The sequence below is a fragment of the Scyliorhinus torazame genome, chromosome 18, assembly GCF_047496885.1.
Source record: "Scyliorhinus torazame isolate Kashiwa2021f chromosome 18, sScyTor2.1, whole genome shotgun sequence".
Taxonomy (NCBI): domain Eukaryota; kingdom Metazoa; phylum Chordata; class Chondrichthyes; order Carcharhiniformes; family Scyliorhinidae; genus Scyliorhinus; species Scyliorhinus torazame.
The window spans coordinates 72,309,821-72,330,421 of record NC_092724.1 but is presented as its reverse complement, the minus strand read 5'-3'; the positions used below and the strand labels follow the sequence as shown (position 1 = coordinate 72,330,421).

Sequence of the window (20,601 nt, the reverse complement as noted above, 5' to 3'; positions counted from 1 at the left end):
CTTTAGTATAAAAACGAATGGCAATTTGCCACAAACAGAAATGAGGGGAACAATCAGGAAATCGCTTTTGTTCCATTAGTTGAGGGATACATATTGGTCAGGGAAGAAAAGGACTCCACTGCACTCACTCCAAAAATTACCACAGGATCTGAAACAGAACTATTTTCTATCGATAGAGTGGTCAAGAAGGCATACGGCATGCATTCCTTCATCGGAAGGGGTATTGAGTACAAGAGTCGGCAGGTCATGTTACAGTTGTAAAAGACTTTGGTTCGGCCACATTTGGAATACTGCGTACAGTTCTGGTCGCCACATTACCAAAAGGATGTGGATGCTTTGGAGAAGGTGCAGAGGAGGTTCACCAGGATGTTGCCTGGTATGGAGGGTGCTAGCTATGAAGAGAGGTTGAGTAGATTAGGATTATTTTCATAAGAAAGACGGAGGTTGAGGGGGGACCTGATTGAGGTCTACAAAATCATGAGAGGGAGAGACAGGGTGGATAGCAAGAAGCTTTTTCCCCCAGAGTGGGGGACTCAATTACTAGGGATCACGAGTTCAAGGTGAGAGGGGAAAAGTTTAAGGGAGATGTGTGTGGAAAGTTCTTTACGCAGAGGGTGGTGGGTGCCTGGAACGCATTGCCGGCGGAGGTGGTAAAGGCGGGCATGATAGCATCATTTAAGATGTATCTAGACAGATACATGAATGGGCAGGGAGCAGAAGGATACAGATCCTTAGAAAATAGGCAACAGTTTTAGATAGAGGATCTGGATCGGCGCAGGCTTAGAGGGCCGAAGGGCCTGTTCCTGTGCTGTAATTTTTCTTTGTTCTTTGTACTTGCTCTGCAATAGCCTGCTCATTGATGTTCAGCTTGGGGTCCACCAGGGCCACAACGCCTGACCTGATTCAGCCTTGGTCCAAACCTGGACAAAAAAAAGAGCTGAACTCAAGGGTAATGAGAGTGAGTGCCCTTCACATTAGGACAGCATTCAACCAGGAGTGGCATCAAGGAGGCACAGCCAAACAAGGGTCAAAGGGAATCAGGGAAGCTACTGATTGGAATCATATCTAGCACAAAGGAAGATGGCAATGGGTCAATTATCTCAGTCCCAGGCCATCGCTGCAGGGATTCCACAGGATGGTGACCTCAGTGCGCAGCACAGTGGTTAGCACTGCTGCCTGACGGCACCGAGGACCGGGGTTCATCCCGGTCCCAGGTCACTGTCCATTGGAGTTTGTACATTCTCCACGTGTCTGCGTGGGTCTCACCGCCACAACCCAAAAAGATGTGCAGAGTAGTTGAATTGGCCACGCTAACTTGCCCTTAATTGGGGGAAAAATGAATTGGGTACTCTAAATTTATTTTAAAAGGATGGTGACCTCAGTCCTACACCCAAGCTGCTTCATCAATGACTTCCCCTCCATCATAACACGAGAAGTGGGCATGTTTGCAGATGATTGCACAATGTTCAGTACCATTCATGACTCCTCAGTTATTTAAGTAACCTGTGTCCATATGCAGTAAGATCTGATCAACTCAAGCCCGAATGTTAAGTGGCAAGTAATCTTTGTGCCGAAAAACCAGCAATGATCATCTCCAACCAGAATCTAACCATCTCTGCATGATATTCAATGGCATGACCAACATTCTGGGGTCACCATTGACCAGAAACTGAACTTGACTAGCCATATAAATACAGGGACTACAAGAGCAGCTCGGAGGCTAGAAATTCCGCAGTGAGTAATTTGCCTCCTGATGCCCCAAAGTCTATCCATCCACAAGGCACTTGTCAGGAGTGTGATGGAATACTCTCCACTTGCCTGGATGAGTGCAACTCCAACACTCAAATCTCAGCACCATCCAGAGCAGCTTGTTTGATCAGCACCCCAATCACTACCTCAAACATTTACTCGCTCCACCACTGACAAAGTGGTAGCAGTGTGTACCATCAATGCAGCAACTCATCAAGGTTCCTTCAACAGCACCTTTAAAGCACACAATATCTACCTGCCAGAAGAAAAGGGTGGCAGGCACATGGGAATACCACCAGTTGCAAGTTTCCCTTCAAACTACACACCATGCTGACTTGGAAATATAGCACGTTCCTTCTGGGTCACAATCCAGGAACACCGTCCCTAACAGCACTGAGTGAACCTACACCACATGGATTGCAGCAGTTCAATAAAGTGGCTCACCACCACTTTCAAGAGTAATTGGGGTTGGGCAACAAACTTTGCCCTTGCCAGCAGATCCACATCCCATGAAAAATTTTGAAAAACATCATAGAATAATGGAGTGGATGACTAATCATTGCAATCAATCTCTATCAATTAGTCTAATGAGTCTACATATTAGACAAGAAAGCCCCCGGTGGTGGAGCACTTCAGGAATGCAATGCAGAGTGGTCATGAAAGAGTGCCTCATTAGTGTTATCAGGAATTCGGTGCACAGGAGAAAAGGTAGACAGGGAAGGTGTTGCTGTTTCGGTTTATTGAGATTCCAAACAACCATACCATCAGTGGCTGTGGCTCAAGGAGGTTTGGCTCAGAGTTCTGGAGCTAAAGTCCGAGCTGCAGACATTGTGGGGCATCGAAAAGGAGGAGTTCTCTGGATAATTTGTTCCAGAAGTTAGTCACACACCTTGGGTTAAGTGGAGCTCAAGTTGGTCAACGGTCACGGTCAGAAGGGCATAACTACAAGTCAGGCAAGTATGGGGATTCAGAATATAGTGAAGGAGCTGCCCGAGCCCTAAATTCTGACCAATAGGTACAAGGTCATTGCTACCTATGTGGATAAGACTGAACCACAGCATCATGGTGCAGGATGCTATGAAAAACAGAATGTGGAGGGATTGGAGACAATCTAGGTCAGGGGGACAGATACTGTTCTGCCAGGACTGAGATTTCAGAACATCATACTGCCTGTCCAATGCCAGGGTTGAATACATCTCCTCTTGGCTGAAGAACTTGCACTGGGAGGACGAGGATCCCGTTATCCTGGTTCATGTGTGAATCAGCAGAACAAGTAGAAATGAGAACGATTGAGGAACAAGGGTCCAAATTAAAAAGCAGACCCTCAAAAAAGTAATAACCTCTGGGTTGTTACCCAAGCCATACATCAATTGTCATAGGGATAAATAGATCGGAAGGCTAAATGCAAACTGAAATGACTGGTGTGGGTGGCAGGGCAGCGTGGGGTCACTGGCAAATGTCAAGACTCGAGAGCAGGACTTCCGGTTGCGGCTATGCCTAGGTAGGTCGCACGTTCGGCAGCCCCCGCCGGGAACGGACTTTTGGGCCCTCTAGAGGGGCCCCAACGGAAATTGTTCGACGGCTTCCAGTGTGGGAAGGTGACAGCAAGGTCCCCCTGATATTATATGGATTGGACCAGGAGTGGAGCGGTGAAAAAAGTGATCTTGGAGCAGCAAAAAGAGAGAGGGAGAAAAAACAAGATGGTGGCGGGTGGAGACCAAGCAGCATGGGCGCAGTGGTCGCAGGAGCAGCAGGGGTTTCTTAAACGCTGCTTTGAGGAGCTGAAAACCGAAATGCTGGCGCCAGTGAAGGCGGCGATTGAGAAGCTGGTGGAGACCCTGAAGGCCCAAGGGGCGGCGATCCGGGAGGTGTGGCAAAAAGCATCGGAGGACGAGGACGAGATCTTGGGCCTGGCGGTGAAGGTGGAGGCGCACGAGGCGCTGCACAAGAGGTGGGCGGAAAGATTTGAGGACCTGGAGAATAGGTCGAGGAGGCAGAATCTTCGGATTCTGGGTCTCCCCGAAGGAGTGGAGGGTCCCGATGCTGGGGCATATGTGAGCACGATGCTCAATTCGCTGATGGGCGCGGGAGCCTTCCCGAGGCCTCTGGTGCTAGATGGGCTCACCGGGTCCTAGCAAGGAGACCCAAGGCCAACGAGCCGCCAAGGGCTGTAGTGGTGAGGTTTCACCGCTTTATGGACAGAGAGTGCATCCTGAGATGGGCCAAGAAAGAGCGGAGCAGCAGGTGGGAGAACACGGAGATCCAAATCTACAAGGACTGGGGTGCAGAGGTGGCCAAGAAGAGAGCTGGTTACAATTGGGCTAAGGCGGTGCTCCATCGAAAAGGGATGAAGTTCGGTATGCTGCAGCCAGCGCGATTGTGGGTCACATTCCAGGATCGGCACCACTATTTCGAAACGCCTGATGAGGCATGGAGCTTTATACGGACTGAAAAGTTGGACTCAAATTGAGGGTTGTTGTGGGGGGATGTTTAATGTGTATATGGTGTTTATTACTTTTAGGGAATGTTCCCGTAACAGCCTCCCCGAACAGGTGCCGGAATGTGGCGACTCGGGGCTTTTCACAGTAACTTCATTTGAAGCCTACTTGTGACAATAAGCGATTTTCATTTCATTTCATTTCTTCATGTTCCTTTGGTTTGGGTGCTGGATGAGGATGGGTGAAGGGATTTGATGGGGAGAGTGTGGGCATTGGTGTTGGAGGGGCAGACCCCCACGAAGGAAGAGGGGGAGTGAAGGCCCGGGGATGGGGAATTGGGGCAAGGCCGCAAAAGGAGTTGCTCCAGAGGAGGCGGGGCCGGCTCAGGAAAGCGCGGGCTTTTTCCCTTACTAGGGCAGGACGGGGGTGGAGGCCGGGGGGAGGGATGTGCGGTGCTGGAGAGGAGCGCACACTGGCTGCCAGGGAGGGGAAGGGGCGATTCTCACACTGGGGGGGGTCGATGGAATGGCGGGAGAGGCCGGGGTCAGCAGGAGTCAGCTGACTTACGGGAGTGTTATGGGGGAACAAAAGGGGTCCGCCATCTGGAGGACGGGAGGGTGCGGACACGTGGCTGGCCTAGAAATGGAGATGGCTAGTCGACCCGGGGGGGGGGGGGGGGGGGGGGCAGCCCCCCAATCCGGCTGATAACTTGGAATGTGAGGGGCCTGAACGGGCCGGTCAAGAGGGCCCGGGTGTTCGCGCACTTAAAGGGACTGAAGGCAGACATGGTTATGCTCCAGGAGACACATTTGAAGGTGGCAGATCAGGTTAGGCTGAGAAAGGGATGGGTAGGACAGGTATTCCACTCAGGGCTGGATGCGCAGAACAGAGGTGTTGTAATACTGGTGGGGAAGCGGGTGTCGTTTGAGGCAATGAATATTGGAGTGGATAATGAAGGTCGATATGTGGTGGTGAGCGGTAGGTTGCAGGGGCTGCGGGTGGTACTGGTAAACGTATACGCCCCGAACTGGGATGATGCCGGATTTATGAAACACATGCTGGGTCAGATTCCAGACCTGGTGGTAGGAAGCTTGATAACGGGGGGGGGGGGGGGGGGTGGGGGGGATTTCAACACGGTGCTGGACCCAGCACTGGATCGCTCTAGGCCCAGGACAGATAAGAGGCCGGCTGCGGCCAAGGTGCTTAGGGGGTTTATGGACCAGATGGGGGAGTGGATCCATGGAGGTTTGTCAGGCCCCTGGCCAGGGAATTTTCATTCTTTTCCCACATCCATAGAGCCGACTCCCGGATAAAAAAAATTATTTTGAGTAGGGCGCTAATCCCGAAAGTGGAGGGAACGGAGTATTCGGCCATAGCCATCTCAGACCACGCCCTGCACTGGGTGGAGCTGGAGTTAGGAGAGGAGGGGGACCAGCGCCCGCTGTGGCGTCTAGATGTGGGATTATTGGCAGATGAGGTGGTGTGCGGGGGTGCATTTAAAGATATTTGGAGGCCAATGACAACGGAGAGGTGCAGGTGGGGGTAGTCTGGGAGGCACTGAAGGCGGTGGTCAGGGGAGAGCTAATCTCCATCAGGGCCCACAGGGAGAAGAGAGAGGGCAGGGAGAGGGAGAGGTTGGTGGGGGAGATCTTTAGGGTGGACAGGAGATATGTAGAGGCCCCCGAGGAGGGACTACTCAGAGAGCGGCGGAACCTCCAGACGGAGTTCGACCTGTTGACCACAGGGAAAGCAGAGGCACAGTGGAGGAAAGCACAGGGGGCGACGTATGAGTTTGGGGAGAAAGCGAGTCGGATGCTGGCACACCAGCTTCGTAAGAGGGTGGCAGCGAGGGAGATAGGTGGAGTTAAGGATAATGGGGGGAATACGGTGCGGAGTGCGGTGAGAATAAACAAGGTATTTAGGGACTTCTATGGGGATCTGTACAGATCTGAGCCCCCAGCGGGGGAAGAGGGGATGCGGCGATTTTTGGATCAGCTGATGTTCCCGAGGGTGGAGGAGCAGAAGGTGGCTGGTTTAGGGGCGCCAATTGGGCTGGAGGAGCTGGTTAAAGGATTGGGGAGCATGCAGGCGGGGAAGGCCCCGGGGCCAGATGGGTTCCCGGTCGAGTTTTATAGGAAATATGTGGACCTGCTAGGCCCGTTGCTAGTGAGGACTTTCAATAAGGCAAGGGAGGGGGGGGACCTTGCCCCCGACAATGTCCGGGGGCGCTGATCTCTCTGATCCTGAAGCGGGACAAGGAACCACTACAATGTGGGTCGTATAGACCGATCTCGCTCCTCAATGTGGATGCTAAGTTGCTGGCAAAAGTGCTGGCTACGAGAATTGAGGACTGTGTCCCGGAGGTGATTCATGAGGATCAGACGGGGTTTGTAAAGGGCAGGCAGCTAAACACTAATGTGCGAAGGCTCCTCAATGTGATTATGATGCCCTCGGTGGAGGGAGAAGCGGAGGTAGTGGCAGCTATGGACGCGGAGAAGGCCTTCGACCAGGTGGAGTGGGAGTATCTTTGGGAAGTGCTGCAGAGGTTTGGGTTCGGGGAGGGGTTCATCAGCTGGGTCAGGTTGCTATATAGAGCCCCGGTGGCGAGTGTGGCTACGAATCGGCGGAGGTCGGAGTACTTTCGGCTATACCGAGGGACGAGGCAGGTGTGCCCCCTGTCCCCCTTGTTGTTTGCATTGGCAATTGAGCCTCTGGCCATGGCACTAAGGGGGTCCAGGAAATGGAGGGGACTGGTCTGAGGGGGAGAGGAACATCGGGTGTCGCTGTATGCGGACGACCTGTTGCTGTATGTGGCAGATCCAGTGGAGGAGATGGTGGAGGTCATGCGGATCCTAAGGAAGTTTGGGGACTTCTCGGGGTATAAGCTCAATGTAGGAAAAAATGAGCTCTGTGTGGTGCATCCAGGGGACCAGGGAAAGGGGATAGACGACCTTCCTTTGAAGAGGGCGGATAGGAGCTTTCGGTACTTAGGGATCCAGGTGGCTGGGAGTTGGGGGGCCCTGCACAAGCTCAATTTGACGCGGTTGGTGGAGCAGATGGAAGAGGATTTCAAAAGATGGGATGTGCTGCCACTCTCGCTAGCGGGCAGGGTGCAGTCGGTTAAAATGATGGTCCTCCCGAGGTTTCTCTTTGTGTTCCAGTGCCTTCCCATTATGATTCCCAAGGCCTTTTTTAAACGGGTAGGTAGGAGCATCATAGGTTTCGTGTGGGCAAATAAGACCCCAAGAGTAAAGAGGGTGTTTCTGGAGCGTAGCAGGGACAGGGGAGTGCTGGCTCTGCCAAATTTGTGCGGCTATTATTGGGCTGACAATGTGCCGATGATCCGTAAGTGGGTAATGGAGGGAGAGGGGGTGGCGTGGAAGAGGTTGGAGATGGCGTCCTGTGTGGGCACGAGCCTGAGGGCGCTGGTGACGGCACCGCTGCCGCTCTCGCCGACAAGGTACACCACGAGTCCGGTGGTGGCGGCGACTTTGAAGATCTGGGGGCAGTGGAGACGACACAGGGGCGAGGTGGGAGCCTCGGTTTGGTCCCCGATTCGGGAGAACCATCGATTTGTCCCGAGAAGGATGGATGGGGGGTTTTGGAGCTGGCATCGGGCAGGGATTAGAAGAATGGGGGACCTGTTTATAGATGGGACGTTTGCAAGCCTAGGGGCGCTGGAGGGGAAGTTTGGGTTACCCCCGGGAAATGCTTTCAGGTATATGCAAGTGAGGGCGTTTGTGAGGCGGCAGGTATGGGAATTCCCGCTGCTCCCGGCACAGGGGACTCAGGACAGGGTGATTTCGGGTGTATGGGTTGGAAAAGGCAGGGTTTCGGCGATCTACCAGGAGCTGAAAGAAGAGGAACAGGCCTCGGTAGAGGAGCTAAAGGGCAAGTGGGAGGAGGAGCTTGGGGAGGAGATAGATGAGGGTCTGTTGGCTGATGTCCTGAGTAGGGTTAATCCTTCCTCCTCTTGCGCCAGGCTCAGCCTAATACAATTTAAGGTTACTCACAAGAGCACATATGACAGGGGCGAGGTTGAGTAGGTTCTTTGGGGTGGAGGATAGATGTGGGAGGTGCTCGGGAAGCCCGGCGAATCACGTCCACATGTTCTGGTCGTGCCCGGCACTGGATGGGTTTGGGAGGGGTTTCGCGAGGACTATGTCCAAGGTGATGAAAGTCCAGGTCAAGCCGAGTTGGGGGTTGGCACTATTTGGGGTAACGGACCAGCCGGGAGTGCAGGAGGCGAAAGAGGCCGGTATCCTGGCCTTTGCGTCCCTGGTAGCCCATTGCTATTATGGAAGGACGCGAAGCCCCCCCAGTGTGGAAGCCTGGTTCAATGACATGGCAGGGTTCATTAAGCTGGAGAGGATAAAGTTTGCCTTACGAGGGTCTGTGCAGTGGTTCTTCAGGCGGTGGCAACCGTTCCACGACTATCTCGCAGAGCATTAGGAGGAGGTCAGCAGCAGCATCCCAAGGGTGGGGGGGGGGGGGGTCTCTTTCAGGGGGGGGCTTCCCTACGGGAACCTTTGAATGTCATATGGGGGGGTTACTGTATATGGGGAAACCCAATGTATAAACGTTGTATAATTTTGACTGTTGTGTTTGTGTTTCTTTCTTTTGATATGTGGGGGGGGGGGGGGGGTTGTTAAAAATTTGGTTGGAAAATTTGAATAAACATTTTTTTTTAAAAGACTCGAGAGCAGAGCAGTGGTTGGCTTCTTTTAAAAAGCAGAGTGGATCAGGAAGGTAACAAAGCAAAAGGCATTGGTGATGCCAGCAAAAAAAGTATTTCAAAAAAGTCAAAGTTAAAGGTACAGTATTTGAATGTACAGCATTTGCAATAAAACAGATAAATTAACAGATAAAAATGCTTTGATCTAATCGGAATTAGTGGCCAAAGTTAGGAACCAAATATTCCAGAATCATTGACTTATAGAAGAGATCAGCAAAATGGAAAAGGAAAGAAACGGCAGAGTGAAGATAAGATGGTGGTGTCTGGCCCCGAGAACAAAGGATGGGATAAAGACAGTAAAGGAAAAAGGGCCTCAGCTAAGAAAGTCAAGCAGCAAATCTGAGCAAACCATAGTTGCAGTAATAGTGTGGAGAATGAGTTCATGGAAAGTTAGTATGTCAAGGAATCAACAAAGGAACAGGTTATTTTGGATCTAATATTGCAAAATGAGAAAGGCTTAATAACCTTATAGTAAACAGGCCTTTAGGGAAGAATGATCACAATATTCAATAATTTCATCACGAGTTTGAGCATTATTTAGTTCAGTCCAAAACTAAGGTCTTAAACCTAAAAGAAGCAAAAAAACACAGCCATGAGGGGCAAGTTGATTAAGGTAGCTTGTAAACTACACTGAATGAAATTATATCAGGGAAGCAACACCTGGCACTTAATGTAGAAATACATAATTTACCACAAATATACATTTCCTTAAGACAAAAAAGCCACACAGAAAAAGTGGTACCAATATTACTAACAAGAGTTGACGGTTGAACTAATACTACCAAGTTTATAAAATTACAGAATAGTAAGCCTTACCCAAGGACATACTCGCCCTAGAGAGACTGCAACAAAGGTTCACTACACTAGTTTGTGGGATGAGATAACTGGCCTGAAAAATCAAGGAAACTCAACCTATAATTCCTGCATTTTAGGAGAATAATAATCTTCATTGTCACAAGTAGGCTTACATTAACACTGCAATGAAGTTACTGTTAAAAGTCCCTAGTCGCCACACTCCGACGCATGGTCGGGTACACTGAGGGAGAATCAGTGCGAAAAATCTTTCGGGACTTGTGCGAGGAAACCGGAGCACCTGGAGTAAACCCACACAGACACGGAAAACGTGCAGACTCCACACAGACAGTGACCCAAGCCAAACTTAATTGAAACAGAAACAATTCTTAGGGGGCCTAACAGGGTGGGTGTTGCGGAGATCTCTCCTTGGCCTCAATCATATACATAGAACATACAGTGCAGAAGGAGGCCATTCGGCCCATCGAGTCTGCACCGACCCACATTAATCCTTCACTTCCACCTTATCCCCGCAACCCAATAACCCATCCCAACCCTTATGGACACTAAGGGCAATTTATCATGGCCAATCCACCTAACCTGCACGTCTTTGGACTGTGGGAGGAAACCGGAGCACCCGGAGGAAACCCACGCGGACACGGGGAGAACGTGCAAACTCCGCACAGACAGTGACCCAGCGGGGAATCGAACCTGGGACCCTGGCGCTGTGAAGCCACAGTGCTAATCACTTGTGCTACCGTGCTGCCCCATTATATACACATTAGAAAAGTCTGGAAACAAGTTACAGAACACAATCAGGCACTGCAATAGTGATCAGCGTCATGCACCATAGCAGTACACTACAGTAAAATGCCAAATACAACAATCTCAATGGGGAATCATAGAATTTACAGTGCAGGAGGCAGTTCGGCCCATCGAGTCTGCACCAGCCCTTGGAAAGAGCACCCTACACTCAAGCCGTCACCTATACCCTATCTCCGTAACCCAGTAATCCCACTTAACCGGACACTAAAGGCAATTTAGCATGGCCAATATACCTAACCCGCACATCTTTGGACAGTGGGAGGAAACTGGAGCACCCGGAGGGAACCCACGCAGCCACAGGGAGAATGTGCAGACTCCACACAGACAATGACCCAAGCCGGGAATCATACCTGGGACCCTGGAGCGGTGAAGCAACTGTGCTAACCACTGTGCTACCGTGCTGTCCACAATGATGAAATGATGAACTCCTACTTACCTACTTAAACCATAGGACCATAAGATGTAGGAGTGGAAGTAGGCCATTCAGCCTGCCAAGTCTGCTCTGCCATTCAATGAGATCATGACTGATCTGATATAATCCTCAACTCCACTTTCAGAAACCTACCCCCATAACCCTCGATTCCGTTCCTGATTAAAAATCTGTCTATTCCAGCCTCGAACATACTGAAATGACCCAGCCTCTATAGCTCTCTGCAGAATTTCATAGATTCACTACCCTCTACAAAAAGAAATTCCTCCTCATCTCGGTCTTAAATGGTCAGCCCCTTACTTAAGATTGAGCCCTCTGGTTCTAAACTCTCTCACAAGAGGAAACAACCTCTCAGCATCTACCCAGTCAAGCCCCCCCCACCCCTCCCTCAGATCCTAGATGACTCAATAAGGTTGCCTTTCATTCTTCTAAACTCCAATAAGTACAGGTCCAATCTACTCAACCACTCCTCATAAGAAAATCACTCCATACTTGGCATCAACCTAGGAGATTGCCTCCAATGCCAGTATATCTTTTCTTGGATAAGGGGGGCAAAACTGTTCAGCATTCCAAGTGTTGTCCAATATTGTCTTGTATACTCTTAGCAAGACTTCCTGTTTGATACTACCCATTTCAAACTTTGGCAATTCTATAAAGCAGTGACAGGAATGCTCAATAAAAATCAATTCTCACACTGGAAAGCATTTTTTTGTCAAAAACAAATATTCCTAAAGAAATAAAGAAAAACGCCTTCACTCAAAGTTCCTTTGTGAAAAATCAGGAAGTTGGATTCAGTAGCTTGTTTATCTTCTTTAGGGCACAAAATCATTCTCACATACAAAGTCAGCTAATGTTAAAACTTTTTTGACAAGTTTTTGCACAACCGATTTCAAGCGAAAAAGTTAGTTCTATCAACTTTTAGTTCTCCTTCCAACTAATCTCCTCGGTTTCAAGTCTCCAGGTTTTATATACCAAATATGCAGCTCGTATCAATGACCTTCAATCCCAGCAAAAACAAAGATTTTTGTAGAAAACAAGCAGGGACACATCGACAACCTGACAAGTCAGCTCTTTAAGCTGATGGCTAGAGTGGATTATTAGCTGCTTCTCAAAAGGTAGTTAATGAATATGAAATCTTGAGACCATATTCCCCCACAGTTAACAGTAGGAAAACAATTACACGAACACAAGTTTGCACACGGTGCTGATGATGTAGTTCAATGCTTTGGCACAGTAGATTTTCAATATCTTAGCAGTCCTGTTTAAGACGAGCAGCTTTGCACATGATGCTAAAAGAGATAGTTAACTCTGATGAATGTACAAAATTTCATATAGATTGTATAATATATTATATAAAAACCAATGAGAAAATGCTGGAAAATCTCAGCATGCCTGGCAGTATCTGTAGGGAGAGAAAAGAGCTAATGTTTCGAGTCCAGATGACCCTTTGTCAAAGCTAAAAAAAATAGGGAAAGCTCGGGAAATATTGATACTGTGGGGGTGAGAGAATGAAAGATGAGTCATAGCCACAGAAACCAAGGGATCTATCAGAGAAACTATCAGAGCGTAAACTGTGACAGATGTAGATGGGGGGGGGGGGGGGGGGGGGGAAAGAGAGAGAGAGAGAGAGAGAGAGCAATGGGGAGAAAAGGTAAGGAATGGGCAGCACTGTGGCACAGTGGTTAGCACTGGGGTTACGGCACTGCGGACCCGGGTTCGAATCCCAGCCCTGGGTCACTGTCCGTGTGGAATTTGCACATTCTCCCAGTGTCTGCGTGGGTTTCACCCCCACAAGCGAAAATATGCGCTGGTGGATTGGCCATGCTAAATTGCCCCTTAATTGGAAAAAAAATAATTGGGTACTCTAAATTTATTTTAAAAAAGAAAAGGTAAGGAAAGGGGAGATAAGATAGGGGGGTAATATATACAATGAAAGACAAGAAAGAAAGAAATGGTAAAAGACAGTTAAAATGAAATGGGATGAAAACAAAGGGGTAAAGATGAGGTAGAGCTAATCATCTGAAGTTGTTGAATTCGATGTTGAGACCAGAAGGCTGTCGCGTGCCTAACCGGAAGATGAGATGTTGATCCTCCAGTTTGCGTTGAGCTTCACTGGAACATTACAGCAGACCAAGGGTAGAAACGTGGGCATGGGAGCAACAGGAAGGTCAGGGTCCTGGCAAGCAACAGGAAGGTCAGGGTCCTGAATGCACACAGACCGAAGGTGCTCAGCAAAGCGATCACCCAGTCTGCGATATCGAGGAGACCACATTGGGAAAATATATACATGTATCTCTTGCAGTAAGGTTATTAAAAGCCTGGGTTAAAGTATATATATGTTGCAGTAATATATATATTTTGTTTTTTAAATCCTGGTTTAACATACAGGCAGGCGGTGTTTCTGCAAAAGATGCAATTAAGATATTGTAAAAGTGAGATCATTATTTGTTCCAATATACTTTTTTAAAAAATGTATTTTATTATAAACATGTATCAAAACAGGTTGCAGCGAATAAACACCCTGAGAAACATACTTCCCAACAATCAACTATACAGTCAGGACAGATTTTCCCCTTTTTCACCCCTCCACCGTGACGAACAACCCCTCAAACACGGTCACAAACATCCCCCACCTTTCCTCAAACCCCACTGAAGAGACCCTTAACTTGTACTTTATCTTTTCCAACTGCAGGAAGTCATGCAGGTCACCCAATCAAACCGCTACCCCGGTGGCGATGCCGACCTCCACTCCAGCAAAATTCGCCGCCATGCAATCAGAGAGGTGAAGGCCAAGACATCGGTCTTCCTCCTCTCCATGAGCTCCGGCTTCTCCGAAACTCCAAATATCGCCACCAAAAGGCTTGGGACCACCTCCTCTATCCTGGCTAAGACCGTGAACACACCCGCCCAGAAACTTCCCGTGTTTCGCAACCCCAAAACATGTGCGCATGATTCGCTGGCCCCCGCCCATACCTCTCACACTCATCCAAAACCCCCTGAAAGAACCCACTCATTCTCGCCAGTCATATGCACCCTGTGCACCACCTTAAACTGTATCAGGCTCATCCTTGCACAAGAGGAGGTCCCATTTACCCTACTTAGTGCCTCACTCCATACACCCCAATTGATCTCCCCTCCCAACTCCGCTTCCCATTTCTCCTTGATCTTCACCCGCTCACCTCCCTGCTCCCCCAGCCACTTGTATATATCTCCAATTCCTCCCTCCCCTTCCACATCCGGAAGCAGCAGTCGCTCCAGCAGGGTGTATCCCGGCAATCTAGGGAACCCCTTCCAGACCTTTCGCGTAAAGTCCCTAACCTGCAGATACCTGAACTCACGCCCCCACAGCCACTCTGCCCTCTTTCCTTAGCCCCTCCAGCCAACCCACTCTACCCCTTCTCCATCCCACCACCGCCACACCTTGTCCACATTTGCCGCCCAATAGAACAAAGCAAGTTCGGCAACGCCAACCCCCCCTGCTGCTTCTGTAGCAGGGTCCTCAGCACCTTCTCCGCCCATACAAAGTCCGAAATGATCGTGTCCACTTTCCAAAAAAAGGCCTTTGGTATAAAAATTGGGAGAGCTAGAAAGATAAACAAGAACCTCAGCAGAATATTTATTTTCAAAACTTGGACCCTCCCCACCAACATTAAGTGCAACGTATCCCACCTTTTAAGATCCTCCCTAGCTTCCTCCACCAGCTTTATTAAGTTCCACTTATGGAGTCCCGTGTGGTAGTCTGTGTAGAGGTATTACGGTATCTGGTAATGCTGGAACACCATTGGTAGAAATTGTATGCTTCCTATTGGTCAAGCTGTATGGTAGCTCCGCCCGGCTAGGCGCGGTATAAGAGCCCGTGCCACCCCAGCAGCCTTCTTACTGTACCTGAGCTGCTGGAGGAAACATCTAGCTTATTAAAGCTTTCAGTTGGACTACAACCTCGCTTTAGTGGTCATTGATCGTGCATCAATTTAGTAAGCTAGATTTAAAAGGATGGAGCTCCGAATCAAGCCGGAGTGTCTGCAACTCAGCCCCCACGCGGCAAACTCAGCGGCAACCTTCAAGCACTGGCTGGCGTATTTTAACGGATATCTCAGAACGGCCGAAAACACACCCACGGGAGAACAGAAATTGCAAGTCCTGCACTCAAGGGTGAGCCTGGAAACTTACACCCTCATCGAGGACGCGTATGACTTCGATGCAGCAATGGAGCTGCTGATAGGACATTATATTTGCCCGGTAAACCAGGTCTACGCCCGACATCTGCTAGCAACGAGGTAACAAATCCCTGGGGAAATCGCTGGAAGAATTCTACCGTGCGCTTCTGGTGTTGGGGAGAAACTGTAGCTGCCCGCAGGTTTCGGAGAGTGACCACACAGAACTTTTGATCCGGGACGCTTTCATTGCAGGTATGCTGTCCTCCCAAATCCGCCAGCGATTGCTGGAGAAAGACACTCTAGGCACCCTGGATGTGGCCTCTGAAACGCCCGCGCTTACGTCCCCGACCGTGCAGCAGCCCCCTGGGCAGCGTGGAACCCCTCTGCAGCCACCCCCAAGACATCTCCCATCCCCCACAAGCTTGTGCTGCAAGGCGGCCTGGCAACCCCGGGGGGGGCCCCGCTGCCACTTTTGCGGGCAGGCCAAGCACCCCCGGCAGCGATGTCCAGCCCGTGCATCCATCTGCAACGGATGCGGTAAAAAGGGCTACTTCGTGGTGGTATGCCAGGCCCGTGCGGTCGCTGCGGTCTCCGTGGCAAATGCGGACCTCCACCACAACCCTCTCCACGGGCCCCGTGAGGCCAGCGGGTGCCGCCATCGTCCTCCTCCAGGGCCACGTGCAACCCCCGGGCGCCATCATGTCCCGCGGACGCCGCATGCGACGGATGGGCAGCGCCATTTTGTGCACCCCCAGCCATGTGCGATCAATGGGCGCCGCCATCTTGGATGGACTCCCAGCACCCCAGCTCGGCTGACCACACACCGCCCGAAGAGAACTCAACTGCTGCCGCAATTAGCCTCGGTGACCCTGGACCAGTCCCGGCCTCGAACACTCTCAACTGCTACAACAACAGTACTAATCAACGGGCACGAGACAGCCTGCTTAATCGACTCTGGGAGCACGGAGAGCTTCATACACCCGGATACGGGAAGGCGCTGTTCTCTCCCCGTCCACCCCGTTAATCAAAAAATCTCCCTGGCCTCTGGTTCCCACTCAGGAGAGATAAAGGGGTTTTGTGTAGCTAACCTCACGGTCCAGGGAAGGGAGTTTAAAAATTACTGGCTCCACGTCCTTCCCCACCTCTGCGCGGCCACACTCCTAGGGTTAGACTTCCAGTGCAATCTCCAAAGTCTAACTTTCAAATTCGGCGGCCCTATAGCCCCTCTCACTGTCTGCAGCCTCGTGACCCTCAAGGATGATCCGCCTTCCCGGTTTGCGAACCTCACCCCGGATTGCAAGCCCGTCGCCACCAGGAGCAGACGGTACAGTGCCCAGGATCGGATCTTTATTCGGTCAGAGTTCCAAAGGCTACTGAGGGAAAGAGTCATTGAAGCTAGCAACAGTCCCTGGAGAGCTCAAGTAGTGGTGGTAAAGACCGGGGAGGAGCATAGGATGGTCATTGACTACAGTCAGATCATCAAACAGGTTTACGCAGCTGGACGCGTACCCTCTCCCCCGCATATCCGACCTGGTAAACAGGATCGTGCATTACAAGGTCTTCTCCACGGTGGATCTGAAGTCCGCCTACCACCAGCTCCCCATCCGCACTAGTGACCGCAAGTACACTGCCTTCGAGGCAAATGGGCGGCTCTACCACTTCTGAAGGCTTCCCTTCAGTGTCACTAACGGGGTCTCGGTCTTCCAGCGCAAGATGGACCGAATGGTTGACCGGTACGGTTTACGAGCAACATTTCCGTATCTCGATAATGTCACCATCTGCGGCCACGACCAGCAAGACCACGACACCAACGTCTGAAAATTCCTCCAGACCGCAAAGATCCTTAACCTTAAGTATAACAAGGATAAATGAGTGTTTAGCACCGAACGCCGAACCATCCTCGGCTACGTAGTGCGAAATGGAGTTATAGGCCCCGACCCTGAACGCATGCGCCCCCTTATGGAGTTCCCCCTCCCGCACTGCTCCAAGGCCCTGAAGCGCTGCCTCGGGTTTTTCTCTTACTATGCCCAGTGGGTCCCCAACTATGCGGACAAGGCTCATCCACTGATCCAATCCACAGCTTTTCCCCTGTCGATAGGAACCTGCCAGGCCTTCAGCCTCATCAAAGCAGACATTGCAAGCGGTGCACGCCATCGACGAGTCCTTCCCCTTCCAGGTAGAGAGCGACGCGTCTTGACGTAGCTCTGGCGGCCACCCTCAACCAAGCGGGCAGACCAGTGGCCTTCTTCTCACGTACCCTCCATGCTTCCGAAATCCACCACTCCTCAGTCGAAAAGGAGGCCCAGGCCATAATAGAAGCTGGGCGACCTGGCCGGCAGGAGACCTGCAACCTGCCCTACTCCATCGAGGAGGTCAGGACAGCCACCAGGAATTGCCAAATCTGCGCGGAGTGCAAACCGCACTTCTACAGGCCAGAGAAAGCGCACCTGGTAAAGGCTTCCCGTCCCTTTGAACGCCTCAGCATGGACTTCAAAGGCCCCCTCCCTTCCACCGACCATAACACGTACTTCCTGAACGTGATTGACGAGTACTCCCGGTTCCCATTCGCCATCCCCTGCCCCGACATGACCGCAACCACCGTCATCAAGGCCCTCCATAGCATCTTTACACTGTTCGGGTTCCCCGCTTACATACATCGTGATAGAGGGTCCTCCTTTATCAGCGACGAACTGCGTCAATTCCTGCTCAGCAAGGGCATCGCCTCGAGCAGGATGACCAGTTCCAACCCCCGGGGTAACGGACAGGTAGAGAGGGAGAACGGAACGGTCTTGAAGACCGTCCTACTGGCCCTACGGTCCAGGAATCTCCCAGTCTCCCGCTGGCAGGAAGTCCTCCCGGATGCCCTCCACTCCATCCGGTCACTGCTTTGTACCACGACCAATCAAACACCTCACGAACGTCTCCTGGTCTTCCCCAGGAAGTCCTCCTCTGGGACCTCGCTCCCGACCTGGCTGGCAGCTCCCGGACCCACCCTGCTCAGAAAACACCTGCGGGCGCACAAGTCAGACCCGTTGGTCGAGCGGGTCCATATTCTCCACGCTAACTCCCAGTACGTCTACGTGGCGTACCCCGACGGTCGGCAAGATACGGTCTCCCTATGAGACCTGGCGCCCGCCGGATCCCCATGCACACCCCAGCCATCAGTCCCACCCTCCCTCCCACTGGTGCACCTTACAGGAGGATCAGTCCTTCCGCCGGGCCCGTCTACACCCACCGACGCACGCTGCAGATGCTCCCTTCCCAGGTCAACCGTTTTTTCCACCAGCGCCGTCTAGGGGTGTCGAAGCTGCCACAGAGATAGAGGCCCCGCTCCCGGAGTCACAGACACCCGAGCCTCCACCGGAGTCACCACCGAAGCTTTGACGATCACAGAGGACGACCAGGGCCCCCGATCGACTGATTGCTTCATTTTAAAGTGTATATCGTTAATTGTGAATCTGGAAATAGTTACGACAATAAGACAAAACGCTGTACGGAGGTAATACGGTATCTCCATAACTATAATTTCTACCACGTTACCATGTTGTAATATCAAGCCACCACCCCCGCCGGATTCTTTTTTAACAGGGGGTGAATGTGGTAGTCTGTGTAGAGGTATTACGGTACCTGGTAATGTTGGAACACCATTGGTAGATATTGTATATTTCCTATTGGTCAAGCTGTATGGTAGCTCCGCCCTGCAAGGCGGGGTATAAGAGCTCGTGCAAGCCCAGCAGCCTTATTTCTGTACCTGAGCTGCTGGGGGAAACATCTAGCTTATTAAAGCCTTCAGTTGGACTACAACCTTGCTTTTGTGGTCATTGATTGTGCATCACCCCGTCCATTCCCTCGCTCCGAATCCCCAAATACCCTCGTTACCGTAAATGAAATCACCCCCAAATTAGCCTGCTCTGCCAGCTCATTCACTGGGAATACCCTGCTTTTCCCTCCATTCAGTTTGTACCCAGAGAACCCTCCAAACCTCCCCAGCAGGCCCATAATCCTTCTCATACTCTCCAACGGATCCGAAACATACAGCAAGAGGTCATCGGCATAGAGCGACACCCGATGCTCCCTCTGTCCCCTCATAAGCCCGCGCCACTCTGCCAACCGCCTCCCAAGAGCCATCGCCAATGGTTGTTCCAATATAATTGCTTACAAAGAGACCCAATGGCATGTTGTTACGATCGCTGGAGACCCCCTGAAGAATAGATCATTTGAGACAGTGTGTTTAGACTTGGTACACGTGGCAATAAATCTAAAATTAACAAATTCACCTCTACAACAACATAGAGAACAGTAATTGTCCAAATGACTGTTGATAATCACCTTTGAATCAAATGATAGAATTCTAAATCTGCAAACAGTCGACCTATTATAAAAAAAGCTCCCAAACTCAGTTCTCAAAATACAAATTCTAAATACTTAGTTCATTAAATCGGTCTTTGGGTGAGGGGGTGTCCAATGATGAAAGGCTAAGTAAACTGGGCTCATATTCACTGGAATTTTGAAGAATAAGGGGCAATCTCATTGAAATCTACAACATTCTGAAGGGGGTTTAATGGGTAGATGTTGAGAGATTGTTTCTATTGGTCATGAAATCCAAAACACAGGGCGGGGCAGAGACTCCAAATAAAGGGACTGATCATTTAGGGCTGAGTCGAGGAGAAAGGTTTATGAATCTTTGGAATCATCTGGGGTCGAGGGTTTGGATGTTACATCGTTCGATACATGGGATAGACAAATCTTTGGGTGTCCCATGGAATTAAGGGATACGTGGAACAGGTGGTATAGGTCAGTCATGAAGATATTGGACGTTGGAGCAGGCTGGACAGGACATGTGGTTTACTCCTTCTCCCATTTGAGTTCTTGTGGCATATGGCAACATCCTGGGAATGAATCCCATATCTACACCTGCTTTAAAAATTAATTGGAGGGGGTCACGTGATGGGAGCGCAGGAACAGCTGAGTTTTTACAAGGCTTGGTGATACACATCTTTCAAGCCTTTTTTTTTTTTTTAATTCCTGTGCACACCCAATAATTATTTATTCCTGGTGTGTATGTCCTGTGCTAAGATCCTGGTTAAATTTAGCGATAGGGAGCCCAGTTAAGTCAAGAAAATCCTTGATTGATTGAGGTTGGGGTATGCTTCGGCGATGCCATTGACGTAGAGATGATGCTGCCATTGTGGGTGAACTTGTGGATGACGATCGCTGCTCCCTGGTGCTCACACTGATGAACTGTGAGACATCCTCAAGAGAACGGATGAAACAGAGAAGCGAATCCTGTCAGTCGATAGGACAGTCTACTCAGTGGGAGATTGCCTTTAGTACTTGGGAAGCCTGTTGCATGATGCGCCAAATATCCTGGTCAATTCTGAGATGGGGCCGGACAGGGAGTCCATGTGCCCGGTCTCCCGAGGGAGTTGGGAACAGGTTCCCGGCCAAATTTGAGAACTGCCCATGATTCTTTCA

The 20,601-nt window shown here is 50.5% G+C and overlaps 1 protein-coding gene across 7 annotated transcripts in view; it reads right to left on the bottom strand.

Annotated features, from left to right (window-relative positions):
* rfx2 (regulatory factor X, 2 (influences HLA class II expression)) overlaps positions 1-20,601 on the bottom strand; it is a 262,480-nt gene that overhangs the window by 203,380 nt on the left and 38,499 nt on the right. The gene's annotated exons all lie outside the window — the stretch shown is intronic.